General features: G+C 41.7%; 1 protein-coding gene across 30 annotated transcripts in view; it reads right to left on the bottom strand.

Annotated features, from left to right (window-relative positions):
- LOC138843577 (rho GTPase-activating protein 20) overlaps positions 1 to 17,332 on the bottom strand; it is a 99,496-nt gene that overhangs the window by 38,729 nt on the left and 43,435 nt on the right. For 18 of the 30 annotated variants that reach the window (XR_016211576.1, XR_016211574.1, XR_016211575.1 and 15 more), the window contains 6 exons: positions 14,069 to 14,257; positions 12,731 to 12,883; positions 10,794 to 10,988; positions 8,700 to 8,792; positions 6,073 to 6,121; positions 196 to 360 (listed from right to left, as the gene is read on the bottom strand). The gene's annotated coding sequence lies outside the window, so the exon portion shown is untranslated. Of the gene's footprint in view, positions 1 to 195; positions 361 to 3,096; positions 3,148 to 4,243; positions 4,803 to 6,072; positions 6,122 to 8,699; positions 8,793 to 10,793; positions 11,004 to 12,730; positions 12,884 to 14,068; positions 14,258 to 14,565; positions 16,270 to 17,332 lie in introns of those variants that run through there. The other 12 variants (XM_089301908.1, XM_089301910.1, XM_089301911.1 and 9 more) reach the window with 6 other exon arrangements.

Here is a 17,332-nt window from a genome sequence, read left to right as displayed (position 1 = left end):
TTGATTCCACTGTCTACAGGGGCACAATACAGAATAAAACTTCCATGACTACTTGTTTAATAAGTGAAGAATGAAATCACTGGCAAAAACAAAGTAAAAACATGCTACTTGCTGAGAAAGAGTGCATGAAAATGAATTTTGTTAGAGACAATATATTTCACGATGATCAGGACAGCATGCAGCATATGCACCTACCGAATGTTCGAGATTTTCAGTACGTCCTTGTACAAAAAAGCCTGATGCTTTGTTTTCTTATTACCCGTTCTTAACTTTATCGGACCGTGCACCAGTAGTCTTCGTTCACGTCCCTTTGAAGCACTTGCATCCTCTGAAGTCCCAGCCTCTTGAAAATCATCGTCCCTGCTCAACAGCAAACACCAAAGAGTAGCTAGTCAATGGTCACAGACTAGTTTGATGCCGGTCATTAGGAGTGACACATGATAAAACTGTCATCTCAATTCCTCAGACAAGGCTCTCCAACTACAGATGCCAATGGGGTTTCAGGTTTTACAGGTCTCAAAGAGCAGGTGGCACTGAGAGAGTTGGACAGGGAACACATCCAAGGGAGAATCTAGGGCAAGTATCGTCTTACAGGCGTGCCAAAGAAGACAGCCGCTCAGACCAAGAGGTGTCAGGTAAGTGGAGAACTGAGAGGATAACAAGAAGGGAGCCATCGCTCCCATCAAACGCTATGGAAGGTAAGGCAGGTGGTTACTGAGGACTCATCATTGGACTTACTAACACGGAGGTCTTGGTAACCATGGACAACTGCTGGTGGAATGATGGAAGGGATGTTTTCCACAAAGTCTGTGGTACACAGAGGGTTCTAAAACAACCCATCCAAAAGCCGCACACCCTAATGATTGCAGCCTATGACTGTGCTATCTGCAAAAAGAGACTGTGAAGACAGAATGAATGTGATGAACCTTCAAATAGGGAGAGTACATTCCCTAGTTTAGGAGGCCTAAACTAACCCCCAAGAGGTCCCCAAATCAGAGATTATCATCTACACTGACTCAGGACATGGCACAGAAGGGGAAGCCAGAAAGAGTTGAAGGGCAAGGGAGAATGAATCTGTCATATGGGCAGGAGCTACACAGAAACATGAGACTAGATGTAGTCAGCCCCCAGGTGACAGCTGGAGGAGGAAGGTACCTCAACTACAAGTAAGGGGATTCAAACAATGTTCTGAATTAGCTCAGAAGCAGATCCTAGCCCAGAGCAATCTCCCAACATGTGGACCAAGCTTAGAGGACCCTATGAAGTGGACCCAGAGAATCCCAAATAAACCTGTGCCCTACAGGTCCGTAACAAGGAATTCCTGTGGTTTTCAATCTCTCCGTTTCTGGTCATTGTTGTACCTCTATTATTTTAACAAAAAGAATGTTGCTTCCTGAAACTAGGTGCCATTGCCATAAGCATCTAAAAATTGGAATGCGGATTTGCAATCAGCAATAAGCGAAGGCTGCAACACGTCTGAGGAGCATGAGAAAGAAAAAGCTGAAATTCTGTGGAATACACAGTTAGCAGAAATGTGCATACGAAAGATTCTGCTGGTGTGCACTTGGCAGTATTGAGGATCAAAAGTCTGTGAGAGCATTTCAGGCATGGAAAGCCAAGACACTGTGGCAAAAACATAGTCTACACGAACGATCTCTGTAGACCCCAGTGGAAAAAAGTGGCAATCAAAGAAGAGTGCACTTATCTCTAAAGGGAAGAGAGAACTTCCACTTTGCTTATGGCCTTGTCCATAGGGGAAAAAACCGCTATAATCCAAAAGTTTTCCTTTTGAAATCTGTATTTATGAAATAAACGTTTTCTATTAAAAAAGGCTTCCATAGCCTAGACAGCTCATTTCAAGAGCCTCGGGTGGTCACTGACGTCATCCATGAGAGTGTTCATTGTTAAATTAACAGCAGAATTGGAATCCCCTGGTACGAGTACTCAAACAATATATTTCACTTTGTGTTTTTATGGGGGTGCAAACTGTTGAAATCTTTACTTAATGTATACTAAACTGATCCTCTGTAAAAAAAAAAAAAAAATTATCAACTCCCAACTTGACTCTCACTGGGATTAAACATGACAATAGGTCTGATCTGATTTCATCATCATTTAAAAAATATCATCTATTATTTTTCACTTTATGTTTCTGTGTGAGAGCAAACTGTTGAAATCCTTACTTAATGTATACTAAGCTGATCTTCTGTATATTAAGATAATCGAAAATGAATCTTGATGTGAATGGAAGGGGAGAGGGAGTGGGAAAGGGGAGGGTAGTGGGTGGGAGGGACGGTATGTGGGGGAAGCCATTGTAATCCATAAATCGTACTTTGGAAATTTATATTCATTAAATAAAAGTTAAAAAAAAATTAACAGCAGAAGTCACTGTGCACTGACTCCCCATGCAGGACCTCTGTCCTCAATGAGTTGTATTGAGAGTTAACTGTAAAACCAGTTTTCAAACAGTTTGTGTATGTGCATATGTGTGCGTGTGTGTATGTGTGAAAATTGTTGACATCTTTCCTTAATATAGAGTTGGTCTTCTATGTACAAAGTTAATTGAAAATGAATCTTAATGGAGAATAGAACTGGGAAGGGGAGAGTGAGGGGGATGAGGCATGGGAGTGTGGGTGGGAGGACTGATATAGTGAGAAGAATAACTATACTCCTAAAGTTGCACTTATGAAAATTTGTATCCCTTAATAGATAGATTTTAAGAATAAAAAAAGAAAGTACTGAAGATTATTGAAAATTTCAAAGTCTGACTGTTTCTAACTGGCTGTGTATGAAAGGGAGCATGTATCATAAAAGAGAACATGTAATCTGGAACAATAGTATCAATCTGCCTGGTTTTAGTGCAAGTTAAAGTAAAATATCGAAAGCAATCTTCAACTGTGAAGTTCTCCATACATATCTGCTGCTAATTCATTCTAAGTAAAAGCAACAGGCATGTCTTCTGCCTTTTCAAAGGAAAATTAAATCACATACCCCTGATATTCTAAAGCAGTTTACATCTCTAAAGAGTATTTCCATTCAACTACCACACTGCCCTCTGTAAAGAACACTAAGATGGACACCACAGCTGTCACTCACCAAGCTCTTACAACATGGTTTCAGAAGAGGGAACACAAGGCAATTTTCAGCCTATCACATGTAAAACAAAATGACACAGCGATTGGTAAAGAAGTCATTGTAACGTGGTCCCCTGTTAGCATGACAATTTACATAATAGGGATACATTGATTCCCACTTAGTAAAATGCTTCCTATCTTATCTAAATTAGTGTTCAAATTGGGAGGCGAGGGGAGAGAAGTGCTAGACAACATGAAATAATGCTGGACACATCCACAAACATTTCTTAACATCACCCAGGCTTAGATATAACTGGTTGAGTTGGGACCATGTACCAATGGGGCTCTGTGGCCATAATAGGTAAAACCAGTTAGACTGAGCAGAACACAAAACTCTTTCATAAACAGGACAGCCTCTTTCGAGATCTTTTCAGAGAAAACTCTTTGCCATGAAGCCAAGGAAGTGTCTCCCCTGACAGTACAAAGCCTGCTCTTTTGAGCTCAGTAGCACTAAACCAAAGAACAAAAGTAGCTTCTCATGAAACCAGCACCAAAGTCAGGAATTACTTCCTCTGTTTTAAGGAAAACAGGACAGAACTCCTCCTGGGGTGACCAGTCTGCTTAAATGATCACAAGTAGTACAGGAAAAGGCTACCTTGCGCTGGGGACTGGCGGATGACTTCCAGAAGCTCTGACAACATTACTTTCCATGTGTTACAACTCTAGACTCTGTTGACACTATTCAACAGAGACCATGAACAAGTCCCTGAAGACTGTGGGTTCCGCAGTAGTCAAGATCACCCATCATTGTGATGTCAAGGTTCTAAGGCTCATGCCATAACTGACAAACTCTCAAACTGATATAGTGGTTTTCTAGATTTTGGCACCATCATTCAATTCTTCAAAATTAAACTGAGATGATGGTTCATTTGCATGCAGTTGTAAGAAACACAGAGAGATTTCAGCAACCTTCCCTCCAGTTTGCCCAAGCGGCAATATATTTCAAAGCTATAGTGCAATATTATTTCTTTGCATATTTTAGTATAATTATATAATTTTTTATACAAAAATAATATGTACAACATTAAAATGAATACATGATTCACCCATTTTCTGTTCTTGTAGCAAAACCCCTTAGGCTAGGTAATGTGTCAAAGAAAGAAGTTTACTTGTCTGACGGTTTTGGAGGTTGAAAAGTCCAAGAGCATGGGGCCCCACTGACTCAGCCTCTTTTCCTGGCTTATAGACAACCATCTTCACACTGTGTCCTTGCATGGCACACAAAGAGAAGGAGGTAAGGGCTTCAACAGGAGAACTGGGTGGGTGGGGGAAGAACTCTGACCATAGCAGTCTATTTTCACTTCTGTCATTGAACACTGACCTTTCGGCCCTACATACCAAATGGAGAGATAGTATCAATGTGATGCTGTGTCAATTATAAGGTTATTTTAACATATCACAAACACAAAATTCTTTTATTCAATTTCCCCCCTTAAGTGTTTAAATGGGTGATCTCTCACATCACACATAAGGGTGTTAATTGTGAAATTAACAACAGGAGTCACTGTGCATTAACTTCCCATGCAGGACCTCTGTCCTCAAATTGTTGGATTATGAGAGTTAATAGTAAAACTTGTTTGCAAAGATTTACTTCATTTTAATGTATTAAGTGGAGGATGTTATCTATGTCTCATAAGCTATAGTAATGTCTAAGTGCTCACAAAGGATGCACTATGCTTGGGTTCTTCAAAGTTGCTTTTCTCAAATATATATACATACATACATACATATATAAATTAAACCTCTAAAAAAGTAAATGGTGATGAACTATCTACACAGGAAAGAAGGTTTTGTAGCAACACTGGCAGGAGGGCTGCAACCAAACTAAGTAGTTTTTGAACCCCCCCTCCTTCAGCATTCGCCATGTAGAGGGTGCTGGTAAAAGGAGTTATTCTAGAAGAGTCTCAGTGTCTCCACCTGCACAACAGAGATGATAGTGCACCTCAAAGGATTGCTGCAACTATAAAATGGGATAACAGTATAGAAAATTTAGCAAGCTAACTCACAGAATAATTCTTGCTTAATACCAAGGCTGCTTAGAAAAGACAGGGAGACATTATTTTCCAAAATAGTGAACACTATCATGGATGTTTGTCCATGGCCAAAGAGAAAGGAGGGAGAATATGTCACGCAATCAAATCCACTGAGCAACGACAAAACGTCAAGCTTCTTGCAAGGTAGTTTATATATAGCCTCCCCTTGCCTCAACATCAGCTTCTGGGGTAAAAATTAGTAATTCCATTTGACAGGTGGAGAAACTGAAGCTCAGTGAAGTTGTGTGACTGGGGGCCAGATACCTAACAGTTGGTAAAGTGAGAACTCTCTAAGTCCTAAATCACACAGTGTTTCCATAGCTAAGCAGTACCCCCCACCCCCAAGACAAGGGGAAAATATCCTTGGTATTATATACATATGCATGTATATATATTTTGCAGAATCATCTTCCTGGCATGTACCCGGGGCCTCAGTATCTTCTGCAGCTGGATTTGGTGAGCCCTCACACCCATTCATCCTTCACCCTCACAGGGCTGCTTCTGGACCCCTCGGCCTCTGTGGGCAGCTTGTTGATAACTCACAGGCAGCCAGTCTGTATTAGTGCCCAGATATGCTTTTAGTTGCCTGTTACCTTAGGCAGCCAGCCACACCTTGGCATCAGACAGGCTGGGAATAGCAGTCAATACCAAGAAAAGGTTATAATCAATGACTCTCCAGATGTCTACTTGTGCTGGCAGTTATGAGCCCTTGGGAGAACCCTTACACTCCCCATATGTTCTGGTCTCCCTCCTGAATCCCTGTAATTATCCTTTCTCATGTTGGTCCTCTGAACACCCTCATCTTTGCCTCCACCAAGGGAAACATCCTCAGTAGCTGATATCAAGCACCTGCTCCAGTGTTCCTTGCTGCCCTCTGCTGGCAAGAATAGGAAGTCATATTTTACCTCTCAGGACCATGGCACAGGGCAGGTACTTCATTGAGATGAGTCAATTCTGGAACACCAAATTGGAAGTGCTGTCACAAAACTAAGTCCATAAAATGAATACTATTTGAGAACATTTTTGAACAAATCAAAACCATTGTAAAATATCTAAGTGCACCCTGAAATGCTGCTTCTAGCTGCATCTGTCCTCTATCTTTTCATTCAAGGCAGAGTTCCAACATCACAGTGGAAAATCAGGCTCCCAATATTAATCATCATTCCCATAGTTTATAGAAATGAGCAAAAGAAATCACAAAATGGAGGATAAAGCGATAAAGCATATCCTACTCAGCCTTCCTAAAGAAATGAATAATGGTGATGATAACATACACATTAAATCAGATCTCCTAGTTCCCATGTCTGTTTCTCAAGTTGATTGAAACAGAGTAGAGGGGGATAGGATAATACGGTAAACACAAATTAAACACACTATTTGGCTACAAAAATGCATAAAGGAATGAGAGAAGAAAATCATGATGGAAGAAATGTAGTGATGCTATGACTATAATACCCTGGGCTCATAAACTACTCAAGGCAACGTCTCACGAAAAAGATTTTCTCACAATACTGCCTATTTTTTTTTTTTTGACAGGCAGAGTGGACAGTGAGAGAGAGAGAGACAGAGAGAAAGGTCTTCCTTTGCCGTTGGTTCACCCTCCAATGGCCGCCGCGGCCGGCGCGCTGCGGCCGGCGCACCGCGCTGATCCGATGGCAGGAGCCAGGAGCCAGGTGCTTTTCCTGGTCTCCCATGCGGGTGCAGGGCCCAAGCACCTGGGCCATCCTCCACTGCACTCCCTGGCCACAGCAGAGGGCTGGCCTGGAAGAGGGGCAACCGGGACAGAATCCGGCGCCCCGACCGGGACTAGAACCCAGTGTGCCGGCGCCGCTAGGCGGAGGATTAGCCTATTGAGCCGCGGCGCCGGCCACAATACTGCCTATTGAAACAGTGCTGAGGGAGCAGGGTGTTAGTTACTCCATTCCTTATGTCTTCATAGAGTAGACTGGCAATTGGATACACAAATATTGTAACTGCCTGGTCTTCACTTCTCCAACTTGGAATGAGATGTACATAGCATTCTATTCTTCTTGCAGCTAAGCTTGTGTGCTGATGCGGGGGACCCTCTCCTGTCACCTCACCTCTGGGAGGCAAGGGCAGATGGTAAAATAGTAGGGTCTTTGGAATTGGGACTGGAGATAGATTATGGATGTTTGAGTTTTGGCAAACTACTTCATATTTCCGCATCTCAGTTCTTATATCTGTAAAAAGAAGATAATGACTTTCAAAGTGTTGTGATGAAGTGTGAGATAAAGCATGGAATAAGATAATTCAATCCCTGATGCCTGCCTGACCCACAAACAGCACTCCAGAAACCCTGGAAGTATTCTCTCAGTGTCTAGATAGGGTTTCTCTGCCGCTCTGCTGGATGGTTCCCCCTCTGGGGCTCGCTGGGTATCAGAAGAGCTGCTTTATCACAAAGAAATACACACCTACCTCTTGGCTTCCAGCAAGTATATCCATATGCAGACAGTTTTCAAGGGTGTTTGAGATAGTATTCTTGCATGGACTTAGATTAGGGGTTGTCCAGTTTATACTTGCAGGGTTTTGGGTACACAGATAATATTCTAAGACAACATAGATTCAGAACGGGTGTTTGGCTCAGCAGTTAAGATGCCAGCATCTTCTACCACAGTGCCAGTATCAAGTCCCAGATCAACTGCCCATTCCACCTTACTACATATACTCCTTCTAGGAGGCAGGACTGCTGGCTCAAGTGCCTGGATCCCTGCCACCAATGTGGGACACCTGAGCTGAGTTCTTTAAACCTGGCATCAGCCTGATCTACCCCCTCACTACTCCAGGAACTTGAGCAAAGAACCAGCAAATGGAAGAACTCTACTTGTTACCCTCTCTGTCTTTCAAACACAGAACATGAATGACAACTGAAAAAAAAGATTTTGATCTGGTTAAGTCCCTTTGTGGAGACAAGTTGCATAGCAAAGGGCACAAATAAACATAGATGAAAATGTATTTCATACAAATAACTGAAAATACACCATGTTTCTCTTATTTAAAAATAGATCCAATGATAGAGGACAAAAATAGGTAACATGGTAACAAAAGTTGACTTGGGTTATCAGAAGGTCAACTCATTTTCCTACCTAGCTGGTTTATTATGATCTTATTGCTGGGTCACAAGGTTTTGGCCAGACTGGAACACAATTGTCAACACTCATAGACACAAGGTAGCTTTTCTATGTACACTTTAAAAACAGGCACCAGCAAATACTGCTGGCTTTCAATGATGCAGAATGGAAGGATCCCTACTGTTCCAATTTTACAAAATATAAATAAAAAATCTGAAAGAGAGAGGAGAGTATCCATTCTACAGTTATTCCAACATAAATGCTTATTATGGTGATAGTGAACAAAATTACTTGAAATACAATTTCAGATATTTCACAGATTATTTACAAGTAATCAAAACAGAATTCCTCAAATTCCTCAAGGACTCTCTGGATCTGATGCTCATTTGAATACTTTTCTGAGTAGATAGAAAATTCAGTTTCACACCAGTCACAGATCTTACCTGATGGATTCTTTAAGCAAAGAAAGATTAAGATAAAGGCTTCTGTCTTCTGTTTCCTTCCAATCTTTAGTCAATCATCTAATAGTGGAACACCTGAGGAAAGTGTAAATAGAAATCACACAATCAGACATGGGTAAATTTTGAAAGCATGTGAAGGGAATCTCCTGTGTCCTGGACACTCAATTGCTCAAAGGATGCAAAAGGTGAAAAGAAAATGGTTCAGAAACACTTTATTGGATGTGCTGTTGGGAAGCCACAGGATGAACTTCCTTGGCTGGGGAATGAAGGGAGGGACCATGGAAATGTCAAACTACAGCACAACTGGGATACCCATCGAGCCCACAGTTCAGCTTCCTCAGTAATGCATGACATTAAATGAAATTACTCAAATAAAGAACCTAGAAACAACAAAGCAGTGTGTTACTCAGTGTGTTAATATTCTTGAATTGAGAAATCCCCCATGTGAACTTCCTACTCGAAAAGCTGAATATCACAGTCTTAGTGAGCTTGAAGAAATTCATCTTAATTTAAACATGACAGCATTAGTCACACCTGGTTGGGAATTTAGGCGTTACAGCGTAGCATTCTACCACCATTCTGTTCTTTCACATACAAGACATGGGGAAAATATTAAACACTACAATTGAAATGAAATTGCAAATGGAAGCAGAAGGGAAAAATGTCTCTGTGGGAATATGTACCCTATGATGCTAATGGTCTCTGAGCCTATATTTTAAAACAGGGTCGTGATAATGATCAGAAGAAGCTTCACTGCATTCTAATTATAAAGGCAGCTTCCGTTCAGCACGTATGTTTATATAGTGAGAAAATGATTAACAAGACAGGTGTGGAACCCTTGTTCTACTATGAGCCTTTTTATACACTCTAAGCAAAATACTACATTTTTAAAAACCTTCCTGCCCAAGTTTTCAGATCAAAATTCTCCCAGATAATACCTCAAAGAAATGGCAAGCTGTGGTTTAGAAAAATATGGAATTGACATAAATTTGGAGAAATCTCCAACGTGAGATGGTATGGATGAAAACAAATCATGATATTTTTCAAGAGAGCTTAAACTTGAAAGAAATCAACAACTCTCTGAGCTGGGGGAGTCTTCAATAGTGGTGCCCAAGAGTAAATTGTGATCTGTTACAAGGCTGGCAAATGACAACTACTGGGTCAAAAACAGGTCAAATACTTAACGTTACCCATGGTCATTCACTCACACAATATTGTCTCTGACAGTTTCAGGCTACAAGGTAAAGTTTTGGCCTACCCAAGTAAAGTGAAAGATAACAACATGTAAAGATTCTTTTTCTTGTCAGTCCTCCCCCCAAAATAGTTAACGATTTACACTGTACTAGATATTATAATGTCATCCAGAGTTGGTCTAGAGTATGCAGGAATATATGACCAGATGAAATGGAAGTAATATACCATTATACATAAGGAATGTGAGTATCTTTGGAATTTATTATCCACAGGTGAGTGCAACCGATCCTCAAGGACCAGAGAGACAACTGTACTCTCTGGCTTGGCCATGAGACATGGCAAATATGGAAACGTTGGCGAAAGGTAGTGTGAATGATTCTGAGTTAATCTTAAGAGTCCAGGGTAGCCACTAGCCCTCCAATGGCAGAATGAGAACTGTGAAAGAGACCCACTCTAGCTATCTACAAATTTGCATGAGAAACAAAACACTCATTGAGTCAGCCTGGTGTCACAGTGGGTTAAGCCACCATTTGTGATGCCCAAGTCAAAATGGTGGTACAAGTCCCAGCTGCTCTGCTTCCAATCCAGCTCCCTGCAAACGTACCTGTGAGACTGATGGATCATGCCCCAAGCTCTTGGGCTCATTGCTACCCATGTGGGAGACCCGGGGGTAGATCCATGATCCTTTTTTTCAGCCTGGCCCAGACCTAGCTGTTGCAGGCATTTGGAGGAGGGAACAGATTTTTGATATCTCTATCTATCTACCTATCTACCTACCTCTCTTTCTCTATCCCCTCCGTGTGTGCATATATGTGTATATGTATGCATATGTGCATCACTCGGACTTTCAAAAAGTAAACAGACAGAACAAAAAATACTTACTGTTGATATTCTCTGTTTGAATGTAGCAAAATCCAAATTTCATGGGTGAGTATACTCTGCTTAAGCTTTCCCATAGAGGCTGGCTTCTCAGATTGACAACACTAGGAAAAGCATCTCACTCAAAGTTCAGGTGTGGTTTAAGTCTCAACTTCTGATGTTGATGGGCTCAACTGCAACAGGTGTTCATTCCTCTACCTATGATAAGAAAAACTGAGTGATAGCTAATCCAGACCAGCGGCCCACCACACTCTTAGAATGCTGCATTTTCTGTGTAGAGCAATGTGTGGATGTCAGCTGTGACTCCTCAGCGTTTGGTTTAAATGTCTTCTACATAAGGGAAGCCTCCCAGCACAGGAGGTTGAGACAAGTTTGCTTGATGTTGCAGTGGATTAGTCCACCACCACTTGTGATGCCACACTCCATATTGGAATGCTGATTTGAGATCCAGCTGCCCTTCTATCTAGCCCCTTACTAGAGAACCTAGAAAAGCAATGGACTATGGTCCAAGGACTTGGGCCCCTAGCTACTTACGTGGGAAGCCCTGCCGTAGTTCTAGGATCTTGATCTGACTTGGTCCAGTGCTGTCTATTGTAGATATTTGGGTAGTGAACCACTGGTTTTGAGGTATACATATCTCTCTCTCTCTCTCTCTCTCTCTCTCTCTCCATCCCTCTCTCTCCCTCTGTCCTTAGTCATTCTAAATTTCAACTAAATAAATAAAATAGGACATTGAAAACCCCACAAGAGTGTACAGCAACACATAGATGATATAAAGCTCTAAGAATTTGTGCTAAAGATGCTAGCTGACAGGGAATGAACAAAATGCATGTCAACCTTTAAAAATGTCATTTCACAGAATGCCTAGTGAAACACCTCATGATGTGAAAAGGCATACAGAGCTTTCATTGCCACTTTTCCTGAAATGATCAAGCTCACTAACGTCAATAGCTCCCTTACTTCATAACGATTTTCAGGGTCCACACATTTGCAATGAGAACCCAGAAGCTGCCCTTGCTCTCAGGTTTTCAGCCTTTCCTGTCATTCCTTTTGCTACCTTTCTGAACCCAGTTTGGGCTGTTTTAAAGGTGAATGGCTCAGCTAAAGCAAAACCGGTGCTACAGAAGGAGCTGGAAACAACAGACTGGTTGCCATCTCCTACTACTGAGACCAACATTTCATTCTAGGGCATTACTTTCTGGACTTCACTTCTAGATGCACTACTATAATTAATCATATATGTAGTAATAATAAGATCATTGCTTTGCCAAATATAGACAGGAAAGACTGACATTTAAAGTGTCATGGAGTGTTTTGGGGAAGATCTCATTATTGCCATTGTTTACCAAATTGACATATAATGTTTCAGGCAGTCTCTGCTTTCTAGAAGAATTTTTTAACATATTTCATAAAAAGACTACCAGAATTTTTATCTCCATGTTTTACTAAAACACCATGCCTGCTTTCCTTCCGAATCCACGTTTCAAGTGTTAGAGGTACTGAACAGCCCTAGAGTTCAACTGAATGTTTCAGTCTTAACAGAGCTCACTGAGGCTATTTGGAAACCTAGATGTCTGACTGCTCCTAATCAACGCTACTTCCATTTGTGTATGAGTAATTCCCTTATCAGCAAACTCCATTTGTTGGGTGATCTGTTCTAGCCCCCTGAAATCCCACTAGGTAATTCCAACAACTCTCAGGTTATGGTGTTTCATAAAAGCATTCCTGTAACCATCATTACATATTGATATCTATTTGTTTAGCACTATGAGATGAAGGAATGCAAGAGATTCCCCTCTATTCTTAAAAAGCACACAATTGGATTAGAACCGTAATCTTGGTTAATACCATAATTATTTGGCTATAATTACGGTTAAACCACAATCTTGCATAATTACAAACAGAAAAAGATGCATAATTAAATGAACCAGTTTGCTTACTGCATGATCCTCAGTCACGTATTTTCCTCTTTTCAGATCTCAAGTTCCAGAGAGGCCAGGACCTTGCTGAATTCGTCCTGGCACTTGGCACACAGTATTCTGCACACTCACAGATGCTCAATAAGTCATTTTTGATGAATGGATGTGCATTTGCTTAATAAAGGTGAAGATTAAATGAGTTACATACATGAAGACCTTAGGACAACATCTATTATTAAGACATTAATATAGTAAAATATTGGCCGGCGCTGTGGCTCAAAAGGCTAATCCTCTGCCTGCGGCGCCGGCACACCAGGTTCTAGTCCCAGTCTGGGCGCTGGATTCTGTCCCGGTTGCTCCTCTTCCAGGCCAGCTCTCTGCTGTGGCCCAGGAAGGCAGTGGAGGATGGCCCGGGTGCTTGGGCCCTGCACCCGCATGGGAGACCAGGAGAAGCACCTGGCTCCTGGCTTCGGATCAGCGCAGTGCAGCGGCCGCAGCAGCCACTGAGGGTGAACCAACAGTAAAGGAAAACCCTTCTCTCTCTCTCTCTCTCTCCCTCTCACTGTCCACTCTGCCTGTTAAAAAAAAATTGAAAAAATAAAATATAAAAAAAATTATAGTAAAATATTATCAAATGGATAAGATTTAGAATAGAGATTAGAATAGACATTCTAAAATTTATTTTAAAGTGACCTTGGAAAAAATAGGTGATAACAGAAAGAATAAACCTTATGACACTATTGATGAAGGCAATGTATTAAGCATGGTGTTTAAATACATAAAGACTAAAGGTGTATAATAGCACTGCAATCCAACATTTGTTAAGCAAAACCCAAATAACATTTTTTATTTCAAAATAATGCATACTTTAAAACTGTTGTTAGGAGAGGAAGGGGGATGTAAATTAACACTTATCTAATCAACTGAAAGTATCTTCGGAGTTATTCAAAGACTCCCGAAGTAACTAAGAGGAATGCTCTGATTTCATAGCAAAGTATGTCTAGAATGATGCTCAACAGTATAATGTTCATAGAAGCATGAGCATTCTCCACCCAGGGTGACTGAGACCTTCAGAAGTTTACACAATATATTGGGAATTTCATACATTTAAATGAAGTATGAGTATCATAACGATACATGTCAATCTAGGAAAGCATCTGCAATCATCCTTTATAGGTAAAAATGTGTCTGAACAATTGATTAAATGGGCCATCTAGTATACCACGCGTATATGAATAGTTAAGTTCAAAATCCAATGCTATAGACTAAAAGCAATTATGTTAAAAGTATCCTACCTAGATAAATAAATGACAGACTCACTAGCCTTTCTAGCCATGATGACTCTCCAGGTGAACTCACCTCAAGCAAAGGAGCTCCTCCATCTCTCTACAGAAATGAACAGGAAATGCAAGAAGCAGCACCTGCTGCAGAGACCCAATTCCCACTTCACGGATGTCAAGTGCCCAGGATGCTGTAAGATAACCACGGACTTTAGCCATGTGCAAATTGTAGTTTTGTGTGTTGGCTGCTGCACTGTCCTCTGCCAGTCTAAAGGAGACAAAGCAATGTTTACAGAAGAAAATTCATATCTCATAAAACATACCTGAGAAACAAATGGTACTTCATATGAATCTAATTCCAAATAATTAGGACTCGTGTGGTAATAAAAGGAAATTTAGGAGGAAATTACCAAAGTAGGATACTCTTATTCCTGCCAAACCGTTCATCATCACAGTCTGATCACACTCAATATCAAAGTGCCATCTTTCAAGGACCCCAACCACTTTTTTTTTGGACAGGCAGAGTTAAACAGTCAAAGAGACACAGAGAAAGGTCTTCCTTTACTGTTGGTTCACCCCCCAAATGGCTGCTACGGCTGGTGCGCCGCGTCGATCCGAAGCCAGGATCAGGTGCTTCCTCCTGGTCTCCCACGTGGGTGCAGGGCCCAAGCACTTGGGCCATCCTCCACTGCCTTCCCGGGCCACAGCAGAGAGCTGGACTGGACTGGCGCCCCAACCAGGACTAGAACCCGGGTGCTGGTGCTGCAGGCAGAGGATTAGATAGTGAGCCATGGCACCAGCCTGACCCCAACCACTTTTAATATATGAGGTGACTCCCACCAGTTCCTGAGCCGAATACTTTGATAACCAATCCATAACACACAGCAACATATTCCTTTACATTGTTCAATTATCTCTAATTTTTGAAATCTATAGGGAAAGAAAGTGGTTTTCCATCTGCAGGATCACTCTCCAAATGCCCACAGCAGCTGTGGCTACACTTGGCCAAGTTCAGAAGCCTGGATCTCCAGCCAAGTCTCCTGGGAGGGTGGCAGAGTCCAAGTATTTGAATCAACAATGGATGCCTCTCAGAATGCGCATTAGCAGCAAACTGCATTAGAAGCAGAGGCAGAGGCAGGACTGAACACAGGTACTCTGTGTTCACTCTTCTCATGCCCCACATTCCACCATCAGCACATTTCCACCACTGTTATTTTGTATCTCCTTTCAAAAGCAAGAAAACTTGCCCCATACATGGCCAAGCTCTGGTTTTCACATTCACAGTACTTGGTCTTGGGTTCCAAGATGGCGGAGTAGCCCAGGAGAAGATGGCTTTAAAAAAAGTGGACAGAGTATAGTCTCAGAGACGAGTTAGGGAGAAAACAGCAAAGGAAACACTACCAAAATTAAAGGGACATGGTGGACATAGAGAGTGTGGGTGCCCAGGCTCAGGACTCCAGCAGCAGAGCCTACACACCAGCATTGGAAAGGGGGTGGGGGTGAGACCAGACTGCAGCAGCCCAAGCCAGTGGCAAAAATAGCTGCAAGAAGAACCTAGAGGGAACCCAGCTTGGAACCCCATGGGGGATAGTGTACCGGCTAAACTAGAGGAGGGAAATGAAAAAGGACAATCACTTTACAATGGCATCCTGTAACAAGCCGATAGAGCAGGTGCCATTAGGGACATTTATAACAGCTGTGCCAGCTCGTGTCCATGCCCAGCAACTAGTTGAGTGGAGACCCTGACTGGTGGGGAGAACTAACAGGGGGATAGGAGCCTGTGACTATGTGAGGCTTCTCTACTGGGACTGTGAAAAAAACTGAGGGAGTGTGGGAGGGAGCATGGCTGGGACTCTGGGCACTCACACTGGGAGACTCCACACGCTCAGGGCTTCCTGGTTACCTGGAGAGAGACATCGCTGGAGAATCTGAACTTACACTGAGGACTGCACAGATCCTTTGTGTGCTCCTTGGGACAGAGTGGATGAATATTATAGCCACTGGGGCTAGCGCTGAGGTACTGGACTCCATTAAGGAGAGGAGCTCAGCTGAGCAGAAAAACTTTCCCTTCTGATAAAAAAGAGAGAGCGAGATTTATCATGCCCAACCTGGGTGTGTCAACATAGGCATGCCCTCAACCCTGGAGAACTGAACAGAGCTCTCCGGCCACATCCACTACAAGCCTCTATAGAGATTCAAAAGCAGACATTCCACTTATCTACACAGTCACAGTACAAATATAAAACACACCAGAGCAAAAAAGGAAAAAAAAAAAAAAAAGAACAATGAGTATCTCCACAAATGCCAAACAACAAATGCAGCAATTCAAGAAACAAGAAGGAGGAAGACAACATGAAGTCCCCAAAAAAACACAATGCTTCCATGCTAGATTGTGAAGATGATGAGATGGAAGAAATGCAAGAAACGGAGCTCAAAAAATTGATCATAAGATTACACAGAAATAATCAGAAGCAAACGCACAAACTACTGAAATCCATACAGCATATGAAAGGAAATTTCTCCCATGAAATTGAGATCAGAAGGAGAAATCCAAACGAAATGAAGAATTCAACAGAACAAATACAAAAATGCAACTGAGAGCCTTAACAATAGAATTGGTGAAGCAGAAGAAAGACTATAAGACTTAGAAGACAAAGCACAGGAAAGAATACAGTCAAACCAAAGACAAGAGGAGGAAATTAGAAACCTAAAAAACACGGTTGGGAATATACAGGATACTATAAACACACACACACACACACACACACACACACACACACACATTTGGGTTCTAGGAGTTCCTGAAGGCATGGAGAGAGAGAGAAAGGATTAGAAAGCCTTTTTAGGGAAATATTAACAGAAACCTCCCTAGTCTGGAGAGATAAAAAGACATCCAAGTACAGGGAACATACAGGAAATCTAATAGACATGGCCAAAAAATACCCTCACCACAACACACTGTAATCAAACTCACCACAGTAAAACCTAAAGAGAAGATTCTAAAACATGCATGAGAGAAACGCCAGATTACTTTCAGAGAATCTCCAGTTAGACTCACAGCAGACATCTCATCAGAAACCCTACAAGCTAGGAGAGAATGGTGAAACTTAGTCCAAGTCTTAAGAGAAAAAAACTGTCATCCCAGAATATTATACCCTGCAAAAAGATCTCATTTATGAATGAAAATGAAATAAAGATCTTCCCTAACAAAGAGAAATTAAAACAATCTGTTGCCACCTGTCCAGCCCAACAAAAAATGCTTAAGGATGAGTCGCACACAGAAACACTGTCATCACTATGAAAGAAGGTGAAGGAAGAAAATCAATCAGTGAAAGCTCAAAGA

Source organism: Oryctolagus cuniculus, chromosome 8 (genome assembly GCF_051225735.1).
Source record: "Oryctolagus cuniculus isolate XC-2025 breed Fujian yellow rabbit chromosome 8, ASM5122573v1, whole genome shotgun sequence".
Lineage (NCBI taxonomy): Eukaryota > Metazoa > Chordata > Mammalia > Lagomorpha > Leporidae > Oryctolagus > Oryctolagus cuniculus.
The sequence above is the reverse complement of the archived record's forward strand: the minus strand, read 5'-3'. Positions and strand labels throughout refer to the sequence as shown.